The 5837-nt window shown below is 50.1% G+C and overlaps 1 protein-coding gene across 1 annotated transcript in view; it reads left to right on the top strand.

The window, feature by feature from the left end:
• Positions 1-5837, top strand: part of PAQR7 (progestin and adipoQ receptor family member 7) — a 14663-nt gene that overhangs the window by 5198 nt on the left and 3628 nt on the right. Inside the window, exon 2 of the mRNA XM_017856154.1 lies at positions 2137-2236. The gene's annotated coding sequence lies outside the window, so the exon portion shown is untranslated. The remainder of the gene's footprint in view (positions 1-2136; positions 2237-5837) is intronic.

Genomic DNA, 5837 nt, shown 5'->3' with positions numbered 1-5837 from the left:
AAAAAAAAAAAAAAAAAATCCTGCGGTGTTACCATTGGTATGAATTCCCTGGGCTGTTAGTTCTATGAGGGCAGTGGTTTAAGTGGCTCTGTCACTGAGGAAGCTCCAGTGCCTGGCACAGAGGAGGCCTAAAGTAAATATTCTTGGACTGTCCCAGGGCCTAAGGGCCCTTGGAAGTCACTGGTGAATTTACTCTTTCCTTTGACATTTGGAAAAACAGGGCCACGAGGGGAAGGGACTTGTCCAAGGTCACACAGGGATTGAGTGGCTGAGTCAGGATGAGAATCCCACAGAAACAGCAGGGCCAGCACTGTGCCAGAGCCAACACCTGGCATCCATGGCTTTGTTTTGCTTCCACAGGAGCCCAAGAGGCAGCTATTTTATTTTATTTTATTTATTTTTTATTTTTTATTTTCTTTTTTGAGACGGAGTCTCACTGTGTCGCCCAAGCTGGAGTGCAGTGGCCGGATCTCAGCTCACTGCAAGCTCCGCCTTTCGGGTTCATGCCATTCTCCTGCCTCAGCCTCCCGAGTAGCTGGGACTATAGGCACCCGCCACCTTGCCCGGCTAGTTTTTTTTTTTTTTTTTTTTAGTAGAGACGGGGTTTCACCGGGTTAGCCAGGATGGTCTCGATCTCCTGACCTTGTGATCCGCCCGTCTCGGCCTCCCAAAGTGCTGGGATTACAGGCTTGAGCCACCGCGCCCGGCCGAGGCAGCTATTTTAATCCTCTGATTCCAAAGAGGAAACAAGCTCAGAGAGGTTGAGGGTCTCCTGCAGAATCACACAGCAGGTGAATTCCAGACCTGAAATTGCATCCTCATATAAAAATGAGGCTTCTGGCTTCTCTTGAAACAGCCTGCTGGAGATTAGTGGAGGATGTCCACCCCTGGGGCAGCAGCCTTCTCCAGTTCTCCAGGCTCACCACCTGGCTGGCTTCCCTCCAGGCTGGATCTTCCTAGGCCCCATGGGCATTTGTGTGGGTGAGCCCGTCGGGGCAGGGAGCCTGTCTGCTTCATTTTCTGTGTGCCCCAACACATAGAATGCCTGGGTAGCATCGAGGCTGGCATATAGTAAGCACTGAGTGAAATCTGTGAGGTGGGGGTAACCCAGGGCTCTCCCTCTCCATAAGCCCATTTTCCAGCACATCCCTGCAGCCTGGTCTGTTTTGCCCCAGGGGTGTTATGGGAACCTTTGACAGTGTGTATCCTTGGAGAGCAGGCTGGGGCTGGCAAGCCTTGGTTAAGGAGGGAGGTGAGCAGGGCTGACCCTGAGTTGAGGAATATGAATTGGGAGGGGTGGGGAAGTGGAGGGAAGGGGAAGGGAGGAAGGAAGGAGTGGCTCAGGCTGACAGAGGCATTCCCACTGGAGCCCTGGAGATCGCACTTCTGAGGTTTAGCCAACCCAGAAGCCTCCCAAACCTTCTGTAAGACATGTCCAGGCCAGACCGCGTGCCATTTGGATCACCTGCTAATTCGGTTCACCCTCTTGTGCCCTCCTGCTCTCCAGGGCTGAGCTGCTGGAGTTGAGGCCCCTTCCCCTGGGGCTGTCACTTCTTAGCTACGTCTCTTGGGCCTGTGGGTAAGCACCAATTTTCAGGGCTCTGTGAATTCAGAACAGTTACTCTGAATGGTCTTTGCTAAGAGCAGTTTAATGATTAAGTAAGGTCAGTGTCCTTGGAAGTCCAAACTCTAGCCAAATTTCCCTAGTCTGTACCCCCAGGGATAAGGTAAATGTTTAAGAACACAGTGAAATTCCTGAGGCCCCCAAATCCAATGGAACTAGCTGTTGAGGGCTAAAAGAAGACAGTTTTTTAGAAAACTCCAAGCAAATCTCTCAGGCTGGGGATATTTCAAAGACTACTACTATTATTAATAATAATTGCAATAATTTGTTGAGTCCCTAAATGAAGCCAAAACTTTATTAAATTTAATATTTGCAGCAACCTGAGGTAGATAATGTTGTCATTCCCATGAGAGAGCTAAGAATCAGAGAAGGTGAGTCACTTGTCTAAGGTCACACAACTAGCATGTTATGGAATCAGGAGTCAAACCTGGTTTGTCTGAATCTGAAGTCCATCTCTGTGCGCTTTTATAGTGTCTTCTTTTTCCTTTATTCCTAACCTCCTTCCATTCTAGTTCCCACTGAGTAGTGGACAGGAGCCACCGAAGTTTGCCTGACACCATCAACCAGGCCCTAGTCAACTGGCTTTGCCTTTGCCTTGCTGTGTGATCTCAGGTAAGTCAAACTTTTCAGCTGGCCCTCGGTTTCCCCATAAGTCTCATGCAGAGGTGAATGGTGAGCTGCTTGCTGCAGCAGAGGCCTGGCTAGGAAGGCACACAGTGTAGCATGGATTTCCCCACTATGGGAGTGGTGAAGTGGAAGAGGAGAGGTGTGGGAGGTTGTCTTTAGCCCCACCCTCTGGTGACATCACACAAGATACCCCCAGTCCCTGGAAGCCCCACCCCTAGTGCACCTCATCTGTGGAAGTGCTCAGCATCTGGTGAATTTGCCCAGTCCCACAGTAGAGGTCACCAGCTCCCAGGCTTGAGAGAAACCCCCAGGTACCCAGTGCAATTTGCCAGACTTGGAGGGGCCTATGGAGGTGAGTTGGGCTGAGCTGCCTGAATAGACAGGGCCCAGCAGCCTGGTGGGTACATGACTCAGAGGCTGACCACTTAGAGGATGCCCTGATGGTGCCCTCTGGATACCCATCCTCATCCTGCTGGCTCAGGCTTGACCCCTGCCCCTGCTTTTTCCTTTCCCCTAGATCAGAGACCCTTTCCATGGAGTCAGGAGGTGGAAACTAATTCTGAAAACAGAACTATTTAGATGGAGTGAGGCCTCTAGCTGAGGTCTAAAGAAAACAGGGTGGCGGGGCCTCTGTCATCCTAGCATGTTGCCTCCAGGTTTTGTCCATAGGGCCCATTATGTCTGGCGGAGAGAGGTATAAGGGAGCGCTGTCACTAAGCTAAGGAGGTGGCTGTGAGCCAGGGCCTCCCTGGAGAATATCGGGAGCAAGCGGGTAGCTAGCAACTTAGGGAGACTGAATTGCTAGAAGCCTAAGAAAGTAATTTATAAGAAAGGGCCTGGTTGCCTGCTTTAGACCAGGATTTTGCAAAATTATTCTGTAGGATGCAGACAAGGGTGCCTGGAGCAGGGCAACAGCCGTGTCTGCAAGCATCTACAGACCAGTCCTGGCTCTCCCTCCTCCCTCCTCCATCCTCCTACCTTGGGTAAGGAGCTTTTTTTTTAGCTTTTTTTTGGCTTTTATTTATTTATTTTTTTTTTTGAGAGAGCCTCACTCTGTCGCTCAGGCTGGAGTGCAGTGGCATGATCTCGGCTCACTGCAATCTCAGCTCCCCAGGCTCAAGTGATTCTCCTGCCTCAGCCTCCTGAGTAGCTGGAATTACAAGCATGCACCACCATGCCCGGCTAACTTTTGTATTTTTGGTACACATGGGGTTTCACCATGTTGGCCAGGCTGGTCTCAAACTCCTGACCCCAGGTGATCCGCCCACCTCAGCCTCCCATTGTGCTGGGATTATAGGTGTGAGCCACTGTGCCCAGCTGGGAGCTTTTAACTTCTCTGAATTTCATTATTCACAACAACAAAATGGGCAGAATAGTACCTACCTCACAGGCAAGTTATGAGAGTTAATTGCAACAGGACTGTAAAGAGTGGGCATATAGTAAACACTTTCTACATTGCAACTGGCTTTTTTTTTTTTTTCTTGAGGTGGAGTCTCACTTTGTTGCCCAGGCTTGAGTGCAGTGGTGCAATCTTGGCTCCCTGCAACCTCTGCCTCCCAGGTTCAAGCCATTCTCCTGCCTCAGCTTCCCAAGTAGCTGGGACTACAGGCGGCCGCCACCACGCCCAGCAAATTTTTTTTTTTTTAGTAGAGACGGGGTTTCACCATGTTGGCCAGAATGGTCTCAATCTCTTGACCTCGTGATCCGCCTGCCTTGGCCTCCCAAAGTGCTGGGATTACAGACATAAACCACCATGCCCAGCCTCAGCTGGCTTTGTAATTATTACTAGGGAAGGAATCCATGGTCACATAAACTTGGCAAATGTTGATTCAACAAAGCTAAGCTGACTTCTTCTTCACTGCAGGACTTCTTGGAGCTTTTTTTTTTTTTTGAGACAAGAGTTACTGGAGTGCAGTGGCACAATCTTGGCTCCCAGCAACCTCTGCCTCTGAGGCTCAAGGGATCTTCCTGCCTCAGCTTCCCAAGTATCTGGGACTACAGGTGCATACCACCACAGCTGGCTAAATTTTGTATTTTTTCATAGAGACGGGGTTTTACCATGTTGCCCAAGTTGGTTTCGAACTCCTGATTGCAAGTGATCTGCCTGCCTTGGCCTCCCAAAGTGCTGGGATTACAGGCATGAGCCATTGTGTCTAGCCCTTCTAAGAGTCTTTAATGTGCTTTAATCTTGGGAAGTTCCAAGAGTGGGATATGGAGCACAGGACTGGACTTATCAGATCACAAGCACCCAGGAGCTAGGTGTCCACAAGGCACAACCATCACCATCATTCGCTGGTCTCTGACGCAATAGTGGAATAGAAACCTTGCTGGGTGGGAGGACTCTGGGGAAGGCCTTCCAGTTTCTGGGTTCTGCTTTCCTAATTGTAAAACAAGAGAGCTGCACAAGATGCTTTCAGAGGTCTTTTCTGGCCCTCCAAGGTTCTCAGTTGGGAAGACAAAGTTGTGGACAAGAGTAGGGGCCAGATTGTTGAGGTTGAAGCCATCTCTTGGGGAGATGGAGAAATCCAGTACTGGCTCCCCAACCAGTAAGGCTGGCCAATGGGGGTCTTGTCGTCTGGATGGAAGTGGCCCCATTAATTAGTGCAGCAGTAATGTCTGCTTCCCAAATCTGCCCTGTGCCAGGCTTGCTGGGGAATAGAAGAGTCCTGCACATGCCTGTTGTCCTAAGTAGCAGCCCTTGTGCAGCAGTGTAACAACTCCTGCTTCCCCACTGGACTAGGAAAGGCTGGGGAGCAGGGCTGATGCCAGAATCCTAATGCAGGAGAAGCTTAGGAATGCAAATCAGGCTCCGGAGATGTGGGCTTGGGGGGTTGGGATCATCTTGATGCTGCCCTTGCATATAGCAAGCACCCTGCATTTACTTGGACTGCGTGTGACTTATTTGATTGGTTTTGGGGGTGATCACAGTGCCTCTGGGGCCAGAGAACATGAATGCTTTATCCTGCCTGAATCTCTTTTCCTTGTGTGGTGACTGGTGCAAAGGTAGTCACAATAAATATCTGATGAACCTGAACACTGAGTCCAATAAGTAAGCTTGGAGAGAATTCATTTGGCGGGCAGGGAGGGATTGTCTGGCAGATTTTTCAATAAATGTTTGAGTTAATGAATGACACAGTGAATGATGGTAAGTCTGAAGTTTGTAATTGAAGCCAGGTAAAACAGTATATAATTAGGAAATGATGAATAGCCCTTGCCACCTTGTGTTGCAAAGTGCAGTTTAGGGTAGTGGTTAAAAGCACAGTGGCTCACACTTGTAATCCCAGCACTTTGGGAGGCCGAGTGGGAGGATCGCTTGAGGCCAGGAGTTCGAGACCAGCCTGGGCAACAAAGTGAGACCCTCAGGAGATCGAGACCATCCTGGCTAATACGGTGAAACCCCGTCTCTACTAAAGAATACAAAAAACTAGCCGGGCGACCAGGCGGGCGCCTGTAGTCCCAGCTACTTGGGAGGCGGAGGCAGGAGAATGGCGTGAACCTGGGAGGCGGAGCTTGCAGTGAGCTGAGATCCGGCCACCGCACTCCAGCCTGGGTGACAGAGCCAGACTCCGTCTCACAAAAAAATAAA

Source organism: Rhinopithecus bieti, unplaced genomic scaffold, assembly GCF_001698545.2.
Source record: "Rhinopithecus bieti isolate Rb0 unplaced genomic scaffold, ASM169854v2 scaffold_41644, whole genome shotgun sequence".
NCBI classification, from domain to species: Eukaryota; Metazoa; Chordata; class Mammalia; order Primates; family Cercopithecidae; genus Rhinopithecus; species Rhinopithecus bieti.
Note: the sequence above shows the minus strand (reverse complement) of the source record. Positions and strands in the feature narration are given on the sequence as shown.